The sequence below is a fragment of the Silurus aristotelis genome (assembly GCF_946808225.1).
Source record: "Silurus aristotelis genome assembly, chromosome: 2".
Taxonomy (NCBI): domain Eukaryota; kingdom Metazoa; phylum Chordata; class Actinopteri; order Siluriformes; family Siluridae; genus Silurus; species Silurus aristotelis.
Genome location: NC_139575.1, coordinates 7,688,629 through 7,707,467, shown reverse-complemented (window position 1 = coordinate 7,707,467; position 18,839 = coordinate 7,688,629).

Here is an 18,839-nt window from a genome sequence, read left to right as displayed (position 1 = left end):
AAAAGAAAATTGGAGATGAGTCTATATTGCATCTATTTATAGCCTCACAGGTGCACACATTCAGATGACATCAACCTGCTGAGTTGATTTAAGCCAAGTTCTTGAGTTTGACACACATGCTTCACAACTGGTCGAACAAAGAATGTTCCCATAGTGTTATTAAATGCAGTATCGAGTGTAGCTTTTAACAGGGAACTATTTTTCACCTCTTTCCTTTTTTCATAGGATACCTGCAATATTAATGAAAGTCATTCTTGTCTATTTAAACTGTTGCATGAAATGCATAAAGAAATGGAACAATACCAGTGCCTTTTATTACCTACAAAGAGAATTTTAACTGTATATTGCTTGCCTTTAAAAGTTTACAACTTCTACTGTGGCTAGAGTAGGACCAATTCCATACTGCACAGTGACAACGTATAAATAAGTGATCCGTTTTATGATGAGAATGATGCACAGTTATAAAATGCACAGTTTTCACTGCCATAACCTTTATATTTAATTGATAATTTATCCACTTATAGGTTACATGCTATACATATACTTACATATTTATCTGCACTTGACAATATGCACAATTGCTACCACTTGCACTTAGTAGAACGTAAACTGCATTACGTTGCTGTATACCTGTACTATTCAATGAGAAAGATCCATCCATCCATCCATTCATCCATCCATCCATCCATCCATAATAATAGTAGTAAAAGTAGTACAGGTAGTCTTACAAATCAGAATTCTTAAATTTTTACCTGGAAGGCATCAATTTCCTGAATAAACCTTTCAGTTAAATTTTCATATTAAAAAATGTTAATCAAGGGTCTGGGGGAAAAAAAAACAATGAAAATGAATTACCCTAAACCACCTCTCACTGCATAATTAGATACCAAATGATGACACTTTTTACCAGAGGTATTTAATGGCTATGTGCCATCTGTGCTGATGCAAAGCAGGTTAACTAATGAATTACAGTTATTTTTATGCAAGATGCTTTACCCAGTATTACATTTCTGCTTTATTTACACATACAAAGTAAAAATACTTCTAGTTGTGTGCATTCCAAAACTTTGGTGTGTATGTATCTCAATGTTGTTATGTTCACCAGCTAACTATTTAAACAATGGGTCCTTGTGTATGCCCAACAATTAAGGTCTTATGGCCTATCCATGTAACTGTTATGCTCCCAATTGAGCAGCATCTATTTAGGAACAATTATATTTTCGCCTATATCCTAGAAAAGAAAAAAAAAAGATAGCAAGGAATTAATATTTGAATAGTCTTAACAACAAATCTTAAAATAGAAAATAAAAATAGCACAAAAAAAAAAAAAATAAACATTAACTTTAAAAATATCCACTGACATTTGCCTGTCTACCTGCAGTAAACCTGTTAGCCTTCGCCACAGATTTTGGGACTCACTCAAAAATGTGAGATTTGCAAATAACAGCTAAAAATGCCCTTCCTAACAAAAAAAAAAAAAAAATTCACATATATACTGTAGATTTATATAGTCTTTCTGTCTAAAAAGATAAGATCATGATCATTTTAAATTCAACACATGCCTGGCTTCACAAAATCTTTAAATGACTCTTCTGTTTGAAGCTGTCAGTATTAAATGGAAACACATTGACTCTTCTTTCTGTAAAAAAAAAAAAAAAAAAAGATGTCTACAAGTTTATCCACAAGGCTCAAACATTTAAAGAAATCAAATAAATATATATGAAAAATATTATAGAATCAAATTATATATATATATATATATATATATATATATATATATATATATATATATATATATATATATATATATATATACACATTTTTTTTTCCAACCATTCAATTCCAGAATACCTTGTTTTCTTTTTTAGAATGTACATTTTCTCAGTTTGAACATACCATTTGATGTTTTTATGTTCCGTTGTGAATAAAATGTGAGATTTGCAACTAACATATACACATGACTGAATATGATAAATTTGCATATGATCGCATTAAAATTTTCTCCTTATCTAGGAGACCCAAACACTTCCTGTCCCTGTGCACAAAGCCAACTCCATGAAGATATGTTTAACATAGGTTTTAATGGAAGAGCTTTAAACTCAACCCTATTAAACTCCTTTAGTATTGATTGTAACACTGACTGCACCTGGAGCCTCCTTACCGTTCATCATTACCTGATTTTCCTGAAGCTATTGTGGCTGAATGAGCACAAATCTCCACAACCACACTCGAAAATCTAGTGAAACATCTTTCCAGAAGAGTTGGAGTTATTATATCAGAGAAGGAAACTTAATGTGGAAAAACAGAAATGGAAGAACACAATTCCACTGTCCATTTCCTCATTTATGACATTTATGCCATAACCAGCTTTTAATTTGCAATGCCTTCCATAAAAATTGTGACAGTAGTGACTTCAAAATGCATGTATTTATTTGCTAAATTAAAGACAAAGATGAGTGAGTACTGTGATGAAGATTTCACAGCATGTAAAAGAGGTTCAATTATTGAATTTATGCCTTTTTACATTATTCAATTATTTACTTCTTTGTTGTGCTTAGGGTCACTTTGTACCAGGAGCCATGAGACAGGAATCCGTCACAGTGAAACGTAACCACTCCCACTTTCTGTTTTCTATTTGAATATTTTAAATATCCAATACAAAGTGTTCGTTTTGAAGTGCATATGCAGCACAAAACCATGAGCATCAAAGTATAGACACCAGAAGAGAAATTGCTTTAACCATGCCATCCAAGACATTTTTCCATATTATATGTCTTTCTAAAATGTGCTTTTAAATAAACTATGCTGTACATTATGAAAACATGAGGGACCATGTTGCCCAAACGATGAATTTTTATGCAACATGCTGTCAGAACAGTAGTCTGCAACAATAAAGAGATGCAGATGCATTCTGTAGTGAGCCTCTTGATAGATGAAAAGAAGCAAACTTATGGCAGGCTGCCCGAGTGAATGAGTGCAAGCGGCTTTAGCTTTTGTGTAAGTGAAGTCAATAAATAAATGTAAGTAAGAATTCTTTAAAAAGGAGCAGCACATTCTCGCTTTTCACACTGATTTCTTCAGAGCCAGTGACAGAGAAAAAACAGAACCCAATGTTCAATTTTAGCACACATATTTTACTAAAAAAAAAAAAGGGAAAAAAAATTAATAAATAAACCCCTTTCTAAAATGTGCCTTTTGGATATTTTCTGTTCTGCATAAAAGGAGGTAGCCCACATTTCATTAAGTTTTACATTTTTAAACATTGTTATAACAAAAACACATTATAATTATGTTTCTCTGTTTTGAGCCATTATACTAATGTTGATAAGTGGTTGTTATTTCTTGTAAGGAAGTCTAATAATACACCTCTTGTAATGTGCTTTATTCTGCACTGCACTAATATCTGATCAATTAGAAAGAAAAAATAAAGAAAGGTGCTTTATACTTGTCACATGTACTTAAAGTATGTTACAGCACCGCAAAAGTATTTTTTCGCATATCCCCATGATGTTAGGAGTCGAGGTCAGAGCACAGGGGCATTGATAATACAGCACCCCCGGGGCACTAAGGGTTAAGGGCCTTGCTCAGGGCCTCCAAGAGTGGCAGCTTGGCGATACCAGGGCTTGAACCCTATCTTTCCAATCAATAACCCAGAGCTTTAAAGACTGATCAACTTAACCACTACCACCTTCCCTGTAAAAGGTGTGGATTAATTGTATATAACAAAATGGCCATTTATTTATGCCTGTAGCAAGAACGATAGGCAAGATTTTAATGCGTTTCTATAGCAACAGCTCATACTGTACATAGAGATTTAAATGGTAGATTTTGCACATTGTCTAAAATACTATAATAATAATGATTTAAAGAAATTTTAAGGTTGAAAAAAAGACAGATTAGTGTTTTCAGTAAAATGATGCATATGAGAGATAAAGGAAAAGAAGACACTGTTCAGAAAATGGTCAGTTTATTGTTGACAAAAAGGATTAAAAGGGACATATACAATATATAGACAAAAGTTTGTGGACACCTAACCATACGATTTGTATGCGCTTTTTGAACATCCCATTTCAAATGTAGTCCCCAGTTGATGTTAATTAAACCTCAACGCTTATGGGACTATGTTCCATTAGATTGCAATGTGCTTGTGGAGATTTGTGCTCATTCATTCACACGCTTTAGCAAAGGTTCTTAGAAGGATTGAGGTCACAACTCAAGATTTTTCACTTGAACCCATGTAAAAAATATTTTTATTGATCTGACTTTGTGCACAGAGGCATTGCAATTGTCATTGAACAGATTTGGGTATACAAGTTCAATTAAAAATGTTTCCTGAATCTGAAATTGGCAGTGAGCCAAAAAAAAAAGCAATATTCCTTTTAAGCTATTGCTGTAATGAGTGTATGACTGGAAAGGATCTAACTGATCAGTATAAGGGTGACTGTGAACGTGCAAGTGTGGCGTCCAAGGCAACCATGTTTAAAGCCATATTTGCACTGTCTGATGGAAAATGGAGTTTAAAGAAATCTAATCTTTTGATTTTTTTTTTTTTTTTTTGTATGATTTTTCTAAATATTTTCTGTTGCTTTCTAATTAATCACTGGTTATTACTTATAAAATTTTTGCAGCACATGAGACCTAACCAGTAAAGTTTTATAATCAGTGATGGACAGTAATAAAGTAAATGTAATTTGTTACTGTACTTAAGTAGCATTTTCACATATCTGTACTTTACTGAAGTATTTCCATTTGGGGAGACTTTTACTTCTCATTCCATAGTCAAATATCTTTTTATTTAAATACATTTTGTTAAATCAGTCGTTTTTATTTATGAGTGGATAAAAACTTAACTGGTCAAGCATGCAGCAAGCCACCAATCAGGGTAGAGTGCACACTTTGTTTTGAACTTGTTTTTATTGCCACTTGGTGGTATCTACTTAGCACAAACATACAGTTCAGTAGCTAGCGAAATATTTTTTGAGAATCATTAATGATGGAAGGAACTCCTGACTAACTTGCCACAACACCCTTGGCCTTATTTGTACAATTTTAAGAGTTAAGGCGAATGGTGTGTATTTATTCCTGATGAGCAGCCATGGCGACTGTGGCAAGGAAAACTCACTTAGATGAAATGAGGACATGCCTTACATGAGGAAAAAACCTTGAGAGGAACCAGACTCAAAAGGGGAACCCATCCTTATTTGGGTGACATCGAGTGTGATTATAAAATCTTAAAACAACACAAAACACTGGAGAGTGATAAGTAACACGATTACTGGAATGTAAGATTATGAGTAATGTCCTTTCTACAGTCTTTTACAGTCATTTGTGTTTATAGAACTACTGAGAAACATAAAATAGCTCAACATTTGCGATCATTATAAATCCAACACCAGCTTCTCCATGCCAGAGCCTTTAAACACTCAAGGCGGTCCAGTGTCCAAACTCCACATGAAGTGGAAGCTGGTACGTCTATAGATGGTTCGGGATGTTTGCGGGGTCGGCATCTACTTCTTTAAAGGTCCACAATCTTCATGAGGTGGGATGTGACTGGGGCTGGCGCAACCTCAGGATGTCTCGGGATGAGTAGAGAAAGAGAAGCAGTGGCGAAGAATTAGCAAAGCTGCTGTTCATGTTATTAACAGCAGAAGGTGATAATGTGCATGTGATCAGATGTAATGGAGCACAAGCTTTTGATATGCGATGTGTGTTATGTGTAGAACTCGCTAAAAAGATATGTCTTTAATCTGCATTTAAACTGGGAGAGTGTGTCTGAGCCCCGAACACTGTCAGAAATAATATTCCAAAGTTTAGGCTAAATGTGAGAATGCTCTTCCACCTTTAGTGGAGTTTGCTATTCTAGGAATTTTAAGTGGTACAGGAAAAGGTGCGTCTTAACCTGTCACATAAAGAAAGCCAGTGACTTTACTGATAGGGGAAGTTAATTCCACCACCAAGATGTAAGAACAGAGAAGAGTATATTTACCTCTTACCCTTAAAGAAGGTGGTACCAATCAAGCAGTGCTGGAGGATCCAACAAGAGCTAGGCACATTAGCAACATGTGAGGAAAAGGACATTGTCCATGGTTACCCCTAGGTTGCAACCATTTGCTAAAGGTGAGATCAAAGAGTTATTCTGAGCTGGAGATGAATCACCTGGGATGACAAACAGTTCAGTTTTGCTGGATTATCCATGTATATATGTCTGCCTGGCATGCTTAGATCTGAGCAGAATGCTGTGCTATCTGTGGGAGGAAAGGAGTAGATAAGTTGAGTGTCATCAGCATAGAAGTGGTAAGAAAACCCATGTGAGGATATGACTTCACCAAGAGAGTGGGTATAGAGGGAGAAAAGAAGAAGACCAATTCTGAGCCAGTAGAGTGTCTGTATGTGGCAAATATTAACCTCCTCCATGTTACCTGGTATGAGCAGCATTTTTGGTAGGAAGCAAACTATTCCCATGCTTCTTAACTTTTACTAAGGCTTCTGAGGGATGATAAGAAAGTCTTATAGTTGACTGTGTCTAATGCTGCTGACAGGTCTAGGAAGATGAGAACAGATGAGAGCCTAGCTGATCTAGCAGCTTGTAATTTCTCAGTGACATCCAAAAAAGCTGTCTCTCGGGAGTGTGCTGCTTTGAAACCAGACTGGTTTGAGTCTTGGAAGTTCTGTGAGAGATAGACAGACAGTTGGTTAGAAATAGTGCATTCCAGACTTCTAGAAAGAAAGGACATAAGTAATACCAGTCTGTAGTTTTTGATGTCTGATGGATCCAGAGCAGGCTTCTTTAAGATAGGAATGACCCTTGGCTGCTTGAAGGTAAGCCTTTAAGGTATTGTCCTATGGAGTTTCTCTCCAAGACATCTGCAACGCTGTGGGCTGGTCCACCCCGCTGACCTTTGTCAGGCTTTATATCCTTGACCTTAGTGCCATTTCTGGCCCCTCAGTCCTTCGACATAGCTGTGCCCATCCACACTAGGCAGGTACTGGTCAGTCTGGAGTAATTTGACTCTCGTTCCCAAAGCGTGGTTGACGCAGTTTGAGCTCCTGAACTGTAACGTCTCTAGGTTACGTATGTAACCCTGGTTCCCTGAGGGACCAAGACGCTGCATCTTTAGCCACTCTGCCTGCATCCCTACAGCGCTTCCTTCTATTTTTGAAGCAAGCACCGGTTTGACTTCATGTGCATTTTATAGCTATCTGGTCATAACAGCACCACTCCGGTGATGCTGCACTTTCCATTGGACTGATTACACACGTAATTTAGAGCATAGACACTGCAGCGTCTCGTTACCTCAGGGAACCAGGGTTACATACGTAACCTAGAGGGAAAAAAAAAATATTTGGTGACGTAGACGTACTTAAAAATTAATTTTTAAGAAAAGCTAGACATTGTGAGGAGGTCGGCCAACCCTGAAACTAGCTAGCTTGTCTCAGCCCGGGAAAGGTTTTGTTCACCACTTCCAGACCAGTAAAAAAAAAAAGCAGTCAAACTGGATTACATCATCTAAGGAGTGGTGCAAATTATGAGTCTGCATCTCTGGTGAGTAGGTTGTATTTTATTTAAATGTTTAGGTTTTTGTCAAGTTATTAGACAAATATTGATTCTGAACTGCTCCAGATTATGTGGGTGGCACAGTTGCAGTGGTAGTAAAGAGGTTTGTAGTTGTCTTAACTGGGTTTCTTGCTTTAGTGAAATGGTTTTCACCCAACATATGTGAAATGCCTCTCTCTCTGTAATGGCACGCGTTGTTATATTGCGTTTTTGTATAGTATTTATGGTTTCTATAATTGGGCCGTGATAGTGGTGGTATTAAGAAGTTGATTAATTCAGGTAAGTCTCCACTGAGGGCCCAGGTACCAAATGCACAGCCCACCACTGTAGTATTGAATGCAAATACTTTTGTACATTTACTCAAGTGAAAGTTCAAATAGAGCACTTTTACTGAAGTAATATTTTGCCTAGTGTATCTCTAACTCAAGTCCATGCTTTTATATTTTATCTACCAATCTCTATAATAAGTAGTAACCTACAATTTGATTATACAGCTCCAAGAATTGTTTTTAAAGCAAACCATAGTTTTGCTGAATTCTCAGATCTGATTGGTCAAAAGTTGTTGGTTATTTTTTCAACAGCAGCTTTGCCCAACAGTTTTAATTGCAAGTATACAGTATATTGATTTGGTGCTTTTAAATGGTATTGTTTACATAGTAACATCTAATTCTTCAAAAGTAGTATTTACTCTTCAGAGGCAAAATAAACAACAGATTGCACACAGCTTGCTAATCATAGAGCATAATTATTGTTGCGTTTAATCCTTCTAAATGTAGATGTATATAAGATAATAAATAAAAATGAAATAAAACAGAACATGAAATAATTAAATGTTATATAAATGCACATAGTTTTATTACAATTCAAATTTCAATTATTTCTGATAAAAAAGAGAGAGAAGTAGACTTATAATTAGGTCTGAATATATTGGTTTCTAGAATACACTTTACACATTCCTTTCCAATTATAGCCACAATTTGCTTTTGTAATAACCTAATTAATAATGATGCAAAAAATAACTTTGTAAGAACCAATCTTCTGGGAAGATGTTCCACTAGATTTTGTGGAGATTTGTGTTCTCTCAGTTACAAAGGTTTTATTAAAGTTGAATACTGATGTGGGAAAGGTAAGGACACCTCAGTATATACAGTATGTATATACATATGAAGTACAGTATATACAGTCAGTATTCCAATTCATCCTGAAGCTGTTCAGTAGGATTGAGGTTCAGAGCTCTATAGCAGGTCACTTAAGATCTTTCACTTTAACCCATGTAAATCCATATGTTCATGGAGCTAACCCTAGGTTTGGGTCTTCTAGTTCTAGTGATGGAAATATTTAATGCTACTGCATTTCAAGACAGCATATACAATTGTGTGCCTCTAACTTTGTGGTAATGGTTTGGAGAAGAACCACAAATGACTGAAAAAGTCAGGATCTTTTCAATGCATTTGTCCATAGTGTATTTTTTGTTAGATAGGAGATTTTTTCCCCTTTCTATCTATTCCACACAACAAACAGTCCATTTGCAGTCATGGGGCAAGCAGACATTCCAATTTCAACTGTGTATATATATATCTGTTTACAAATCACCTCGGGTTCAAGAAATAGCGTAATTACTATGTCCCACACAAGCTGGGCAGCAGTAAGAGTTAAATTACTTTAGGCCCCAGAGATCTGATATGAGTGTGAATGAATTCTCTTTGTTATGTTATTCTTGACAGGGACAAAATAGCCTTAGAATCCGATGTAATAAGTAGCTAATTAAACTGGCTGACAACAGCCATGAAGAAAAATATCCCCTCTCAGCATGGAATTTAATTAGATTAGTTAATAGTATATGAAGATGCTCAAAGGGCTGAGATTGAATCCTGAAAAGAACACAAGGGATATATACAATGTGAATAAAAGTCAAATTGTATAAGCTAGCTAATCTTTCATTTAAATGCTGCTAATGAGTCAAATCCTAATTAGTGTCCTTTGGTATATGAGATGATAATGCATTAATTTTCAGCTCGGGATGGGGATTGTTGTAATGCAGCTTCACCATTTTTTTTTTCCTGAATAATTCAATCCTTCAATCTCCTTTACCTGTAATATTTATCTCAGTCCCAGATACGTTCATTCAAACGTTACCTAATAAATATTTACGTGTCTTTTTATTTTTTTCTGTGCAATCTGTCTGTAATGTTTTTCTTGATCAATATGAACATCTCGAATGTGACAAATGATAAGAAAGCGTGAGCAATGCATTGCCAAGACACATCACAGACTAACAGTTTTTTTTTTTTTTCCCCCGGGGTGTCATTTTTCTCTCAGCACTTATCATTTTTCTCCCTCACAAGCAGATATATCTATGGTATGAAGCATATTGTGCGTAGCATCAAACACTGTCAGGAGTATCTTGAGATGTGTATTACACAAAAGAGAAAAGTAAATTATATGTCAACCATTCAGTGACTGTGTGTCCAAAGAATTAATCATGCTGAAATTTGATTTTCAATTCTGATTCCACCAGGTCGAAAATTGCCCAGTGTTCAGTCAATACCTAAATAGTTGGGTTTACTTGTTTTGTTTTTCATTTTGATCTGATCTGAAGACATTTGAACATGTAAAGTTTTAGACGTGTAAATATACAATTATTAAATTAACAATTAATGACAATCAAGTGTCAGTACCGCATTTAGGATTTTGACAAATTTGTTCATCTTTTATTTGTTGTATACTTATTGTTACTATTGTTAGAAAATAATTATTTGAGGAATGGAATCAAGCACTTGAAAATCTGATTAATGTAGTGGAAAAAAATGACTGAAGATTTTGACAGAAATTCTCCATTTCATATTCTAAATACTAACCTGAAAGCTATTGCTCATTTAGAATGTTTTTATTTATTTGTTCTTTTATCATCTCAGGTCTAATTAGTAAAACAGCAGAGACAAAAAAAGGAATATTTCAAGCTAATTTACTGAGACATATGTGTTTATGCTTCACTCCTTCTGCTTCCACCAAACCTTCACTTCAGGTTTCCATATCCAAACCTGTGGTGCTTGCCAAAAGTGGTACAGTCACGCTGAAAGAGAAAACAAGTAAATATTTGTAGTCATGAATGAATTATTAAGTAATAAATGATCATTGTTATGAATTAACATGTAACTGTTGACTCCATTTAGTTTCATATGGAAATTATGTACAATTAATTGACAAATTAATACTACGGAAAAAAAGGGAAGTTATTATACATTTAAATATTCTTATCATCCATAATTGAAAACCAGCAAGACTAAAATTAAATTAATACATTTATGTGTGAGTATGGAATAACCTTTCCCTTTAATGAAAAAAAAAGTGATCTATTGTGGGTAAACTTGTGGACAGCCTTTTCAAAGAAAGAAGAATCAAGTTTTTCAATGTTGAACTTCAAACAGTTTTTTTTTTTTTTTTGTCTAGACATTTATTAAATTCAAATGTAAACATTAAAATTATTATCATGATTGTACTTTTCTGTACAAGGAGATTATATAATCCTCCAAACAGTTGCACTGCAGAAAAAGTAAATTACAAAAGCAGATTTTTAATCATACTTAGTTTCTGGCCAAAACATATTGTCACACCATTAAAAGCTTCATAGTTTGTCACATTGGACTTGCTGTATTGAATTTGGCCAGGGGTTGCAGCTCATTTTTTCATTTTCTATTTTATACAAGTGTTTGTTTTTTCCCCCTCATTTCTCTCTTTCCAGTACAACGACGCTAATACACAACAGCAGGAGGGAAAGAAAAGGGTTTTTTTTTTATTTAATTTTGACATTACACTTTACACTTAAAATATTATGCCTGTAATGACATTACAGATAATAATATCACAATAATAATAATATCTTTGCAGTTTTTCTGTAAATAATTGTGAAAAGTAATGTTATATAGTCTCTTACCATTTATAATGTGAAATTCACTTTGCTACTCAGTCTGTTTCTAATATTTTATATACATGTTTATTAATATTTACAGTTGATTTTATAATTTTTGACATTGCCAAAACACTTGACATTTAAATAATGTGTCTGTAATAATATTAAACAATTTTCATTGTATCACTACAATGACAATAAAGTCTCTTTATCTTTAGGTAATAATATTACTATATTAAATATTTTTGCAGTTTATTTGGCAGTAAGTGTAAAAAGTATTAAGCGAATTGTCCCTTGCCACTTATAATGTGAAATTTACTTTGCTATATAAAATATTGATTATAATTCATAAGTAACAGGCTGCATGAAGTTTAAATACATAACAGTGTGAAAAAAGATAACTTGGGAATAACACATATACACATACATAACAATATACAATGCAATAACACATACACATTATACGGGACAATAAATACACAAACATTGACTGTTAAATGTAAATTATTAACTAGTATAGCAGTAATAAGTATGAAGAAGCAATATTGTCAGCAAAAAAAGTTCCATAAATACAAAGTGTCTGTTGTAACTTTGCTAATACAGATGTGTGCGCAGTGGTATTGAGTCTTTCAGGGTTAGGAGTAATCTTAATAGCTCAGGGGAAGAACTAACATGGGATTAGCAACTAGTGGTATGGATTCTCTTGTAAGGGAAAAAAAAAAATGTTTGATTGTTCAAAATATCTTGACTGAAAGCTGCTGGGAAGAGTACTTTAAAATTAAAAAACTGAATAAATAAAATTGCTTAATCATATAAATAAATAAATAAATAAATAAATAAATAAATAAATAAATAAATACATTATTTAATTAATTAATTCTTCTATTAGCATTTTTCTTTGCTAATAAACTGTGAAGCTTGGACTGAATTTTATGTCTACTTCAAAATCATGGATGAAATAATTCCTAAATTATTGCCCAATATGTAAGACATGATCTTTCAGGTTAAAAGCAAAATGCTTCCTATGTTGTATTTTTTTCTTCTTTCCTTAGACATCACTCTGTGCGTGTTGTTTGTTTGGCCTTGCCCTGTTGGCACCTTCTAAATGCTTAAAGCCTCTTTTTCATAGCTTATTTATTTTTCATGGCAGAGATTGTGTGATGTTGCTGACCATTTCTGACAAGCTGAAAAAAAAAAAGGTCTGTGGAAGATTTCTCACTTGTCATTTTGAGGTTTTATTATATATTTTTTTCTACCCATGTGATGCTAACCTCTGCTCATTACAGTGCATCCCAGCACCGTGAACATTCACATATCGCATTTAATTATTCCAAAGTAAAAAATGTATCTGGATTTCGTTTTACACATGCATGCATGGAAATATAAAAAAAAAAAGAAGAAAAAATAGAAAAATCCAATGTATGATAACTCTGTTTTGTTTGACTGTACAATAGTAGTGTCCTGACATGATGGGATTGATCCTGTTATGGTTGTATTACCTCAAATATTCAACAATAATGTGACCATTGATAGGCCTGTCCTGGTTTGTTACCATATTTATTCCACCCGTTTTGGGCCTGATATTACATTATAAACTAGACTCATATGTTAAAAAAATCCCCACCATGGCCTTCTTGCTTAAAGCACTACAGTAAACAAATTCCATTGGACACAATTGATCCTTCTACTGATTTCTAAGTTCTCAAAAATTAATGCAGTGCCTAACTGTGTAATGTAATGCATATTGTAACTATTGCTTTACAAGATTTGAATAGACAGATAATAGATAGTTTCTATACATGTTGGAGCCAGAGAACCTTTTCTAAAACTGACTACTAATACACCATGAATCTCACTGATTGCCCAGTTCATAAACCTCACTAATGCTATAATGTGTCACTCAGTAATTGAATGTCCTTGTGAACTTGGATTGAAATGAAAGTACAAAAATATATGAGAAGCACCAAGGAAGTACATAAAGAAAAGTAAGAGGATGGACTTTTCTCAGGCCAGCAGTCAGAAGAACACACTAATGGTTATGGAGACCAAATCCCATACTGGTCTTGATATCAGTTTAACAGTTAGGGTTGTGATATCTCCTGGTCCTTCCTGTTTTGCCTTGCTTGTAAATCCTACCAAAAATTCAAGCCTAAATAATGCTTTATTTAGTTTAATTTTGATAACAATCATATGTATAATGTATGTTTTTGTATAGTGTACATGTATAGTTTTTTGCAAGTAAGTATAAATATTATTTACTAGTATGACCTCTTCTTCCTTACATTTCAAGACAGTAATATTGCACAGATGACTAGGTAACACTATTTGAAGACTCCAGTGTAGCAGCATGCAAGCTGATTTTCAACAATATTTCAAATGTTAACCAGTGTTCCTGTCTTTCTTTTTTTCGGATCTGCCTGATTTATCCTGACTCCCTACTTCTGGATGGAGTTTTCTTCAATTAAAATCCACTTTGTGTAGCTGGGGATGGGTCCACCTCTACAGCCTAAAGATCCATGAAGTTACTGGGCAACTGAAGAACTTTGAAGATATATTTGAACTGTAATTAGTATCAACAGTCTATCTAGTCAATGGTTCAAGGCCACAACTTGCATGAACAGTTTTGCATGTAAGCTGCTATTACTACATACCACAACAATGATTTACATTTACATTTGCGGCCTTTAGCAGCTGCCCTTGTCCAGAATAATATACAAAAGTGCTTGGACCTGTAATGAATGGACATTTGGTGCCACCCAGATGAGTATAAGTTTCCCTTTCGAGTCTGAAAGGTTTCTTCCTTATGCCATCTCAGGAAGATTTTCTTTGCTGCAGTCACCACCAGCTTGCTCATTAGGGATAAACTTATTATAAGGAAACAAACTAATAGGCACTAAACTTAAACACTCTTTTCTATAACCTTATATCTCTGAACAGCTGTTTGAGACAATGTCTTTTGTTTAAAGCGCTATACAAATAAAAATGAGTTTACATGAAGTTGAATTTAAATTTGTGCTAGAAATAGGGTATGATGAGATACAAAGATGAGATTGATATAGGTGACTGACTATCCAAACAAAATGAAAGCAAAAATTTGAGGTTTATAGTTTAAAGATCAAAAGTTGTTAACTGGTGGATTAATGGATACGCAAAAATGCACTAAGCAATGTACAAAAAATGCTAAAGATAGCTTTGGTCTTCAATTAATATGAGCAGTTATATTACAAAAGGTTAGTACTGTAATTGCTCAGAAATGCACTCAAGTCTTCTTTAGTGTTCAGGTAATAGCTAACTTTAACTTCAGAGAACCTGACTTTGTGAAAAACTATATTAAATTTGGCTTTTTTGAAATTCAATTATAATCACATTATCTGGTGTCACCCCAATATTGATGGGTTCCTCTTTCTTTCTATCTTGTCACTGAGTTTTTCCTTTCTACCATTTCCTTGGAGTCACTTATTTGGGATAAACCATTAGTGATCATGTAAAGTATATAATTTAAGCAAATCTGCTTTAACAGTGGCCATTGTTAATCAACATAAAAAATAAATAAAAATGTATTAAATCTAAAACTTTATTTTTTTTAATGAATAAGAATAAAAGAACACAGTCTTTTCGTTTAAAGTTTAAAAACAGGCTCTTCATGTGTCCAGAATTGAGATGAGTATTGGGATTGGGATCCTGCGGGACCAAACAAAAAAAGGCATGGAAGTTTGTGGCTTCGATTATAATGTGAGTTGGGAGCTTGTGGTCAGATATGAATCTTGTGGGACGAAGAAAGGTCACGTTCATTAAAGGTCTAACTCCCAGATTCCTTCTTTGTCATCTCCTGCCATCTGCATTTGCACAATATGTCACTGTTGCAATGGCATTTATGAGAGCAATGCAATTATCTAGCAGCTGGATTCTCATCCGTTTTTGTTGCTTTATCTTTATATAAATTGTGCTTGTGTTCTTTGAATCCAACCCAAAGCTTATCGTTGTACTTTGGACACAGTTACAGTTTGTGACTATGGTCAAAGGCACAGATCCTCCAAAAAAAGATAAATCTAGATAGATCTTTAAATTCCTTCATGGTACCAGTGATTGAAGTTAATAATTGCTTTAATGTGGGACGACACAAGAAACATTCCTGTATAAGCTAAGATTGAGCGCTGTTTTTGGACATCACCCATCCATAAAATAGTGTAACGTGCAACAGATAGCTTTTCCTTCATATAAGTAATACTTAAACACTGCAGGAAATTATAACCTTCTCTAGATTTTGCAGATTTGCACCCGCTTGAACACTTTTTCATCAGTCCTCATGTCAATCTGGATATATTTTTAATTCTTACCCTAAGTGCTGGATAAGTGGGGTAAGCAAACAACATCTCCTTCATGTCCTATTATAGAAACAGTAATATTTCGTTAGAAGGCTTGTTTACTTCTACTGAAAAAGATGGACTATAGGAGATTGTTTGTACCAATAGCAGTCACACGATACAGTAGCTCATTGCTGCATTGGAAGACTGATATATATATATATATATATATATATATATATATATATATATATATATATATATATATATATATATATATATATATATATATATATATATATATTTGCAGGTAGTCCCCTACTTACAATGACCCCATCATAACTTAAAAATATCGTAAGTCGAGACATGGCCTTGCCTATTAGTAAACACTATGGGGAAGTATACTGTAATTTGTTAATAGTTTAACAAATGACAGTACATATTTCAGGAAAACAGAGCAATTTACAGTACTGTAATGTATAAACTTTACAGCACATATGTGTGTGGCACCAAGTGCATGGACGAGCACTGGCACAGGTGCATGGACAAGCGTTGGTTTGCAAGTGGAGGGCAAAGCCAGATGATATGAGCGATACGAAACACACCTGTAGATGATGAGATTAATCACTGTGCTCTGTTTCAGTGTTTGGTTGATGCCAATAACACCAAAAGCACAAAAATATATATGCTCTCTAACACCGAGACAACTGTGTTGACCACTGGCAAGAGTAAGACATCTCACAAGGCGGAAGCTTATCCACCTCAAAGTTTGATATACTGTACTGTGTATATACTGTGTACTTGGGCTTTTCTGCTCATCATGGTTGTATTTGAGTTATTACAGACTCCCTGTGAGTTCAAACTAGTCTGTTTATTCTTATCCCATCTCTCTCATCAACATGTGGTGTCTACAACAACACAACACAGGATGTTGTGTTGGTTTTTGAACTGTTCTGTGTATACTCTAGAGATCTGTTTGTGTGAAATTCCCAGGATAACAGTACACTCCGAAAAACTCAAACCAGCCCATCTGGTAGCAACAACCATGCCATGATTAAAGTCACAAAGATCACACTTTTTCCACATTCTGATGTATGATGTGAACATTACCTGAGGTACTTCACCTGCAGCTGCATGATTTTACGCATTGTGCTGCTTCCACATCATTGGTAGATCAGATAATGACAAGAATGTGCAGGTGTGAATGATGAGTGTATATTACAGTAACATGTGAAAAAGGTATCTAGTGTTCTTTTTATATATGCCCTAAAATCTAAAAGTTAATTCACACACACACACACACACACACACACACACACACACACACACACACACACACACACACACACACCTAGCCTGGGGCATAACTAGTGTTCCTGATTACTGTGTTTTATTGTATTATTTCAGTTAAAGAGCACTGAGCTTGGGTAAATGGCACACCATGAAGAGGAAATCATATTGTGCCATGTGTTATTTCTTCTGAAAAAAAAAGAGCTTCTTTGTGCCAAAAAAAAAAAGAATTGAAAATCCAATAATGCGATTGAGTCTCTCTACATTATTCACTCGGGTGGCAAGTGAAGCAGACAAATTGATGTGCTCCCTATTATCAATAAGTGCAAATGTTTTGTTTACACCAAAGCTTCGTCAAATAAGACAACTAAGTAAGTTAGTGGTTCGGCTTGAAGCTACATAGAAAATGTGTTTGTTTGGCCAGTATGGATGAGTCCCACTTTTACAATGAATTCTACAGATTATGCCGTGCTGTCATTTAACATGTTTTCTCACCCACATCTGAAATCAATTACTGCCCACAGCACTGGTGTTAATAAGCACATGGGTTCTCCCATGTTCTTGGACATGTCCTGCTGTTTCTTGTAGATTATTGCAATGAAGTATTCCGATTTAAACTGCCATGTTGTGCAAAACCAACATTAATTGGATTCTAGATGTCTGATATCTATTCAAAAAAATAATTAATTTTATATGCGTGTAATATTTTGGTCAGCACCCAATTATCTTCTGAAGGCTTGATGTGGATGGTGCTGTAGTTATGCAGTTGGCTGAATGATGGATAGCTACTGAGCAGCTAATTAGCAGAGCACCTGGCCTTCTTGCATTCAAAGAGAATGCTGACATCCTATTAATTATCACGCTGATCCAGAACTGATGTGAACATCAATATGCTTGCTGCAGTTTTCACTATAAATCCTGGGCAGCGCCGCTTAGTTTCCAGATGTATGTGTGGTAATCTTTCTTATTGCTTTTTTAGACAATGCTTCCACTTCAGTGGTGTTGAATTGGTAAATGCACAGATAGCCTGGCAAAAGGGGGAAAAGGATACACAAGTTCACTCCTGTGTTCATCTGTAAACCTGATTTATTCTCTTTTTTTCTTCCTCTTTTTTTTTTCTTTTCTTTTCTTTTTCCTTATTGCAGAGCTTCATTCTGAACCCTTATAATGGGTTTGAAGACAATAAAAGTTTCATCAACCTCCATCATTGCAAATTTAATAAAGGACGCTATTGAATCAGTTTTGTTTTCTGTTTCAGTTACGATGCCATTAAATTTCAAAGGGCAGAAAATATAAAGAAGTCCGATACATTGCGCAATCCTCTATCTTTTCTCCTGCCAGGGAAATCTATCAACAGCCGGGAAATGACGCTTTATAGATTAAAAATATGGCCGCAGCAGAAAGTGATCTTCAATGAATAATTCATAAAATGTCATTTTTGGATTTAACAGATTAATAATAAAAGAAATAAGGGAGGATTATTATAGTGCAGTGAGTGGAGTTGATTTATTTATCGCATTCCTGGTGGCATGCGGTAATTGGGATTTGAGTAGATTTTAAAAATGTAGTTAAAGCAATTAAAGCTGTGTTCCATCAGCAAACAGGGTAAGCACTGCTGTAAGATTGCTGATATTTTGTAGACATCGCAATGATGCTTGTGTGAATAATGCAAAATCCAAAAAAGTCTGTTTCTTCATACACCTATATCTATTTAATATAGACAAGAGACACCCACCGGCCACTTTATTAGGTACACCTTACTAGTACCGGGTTGGACCCC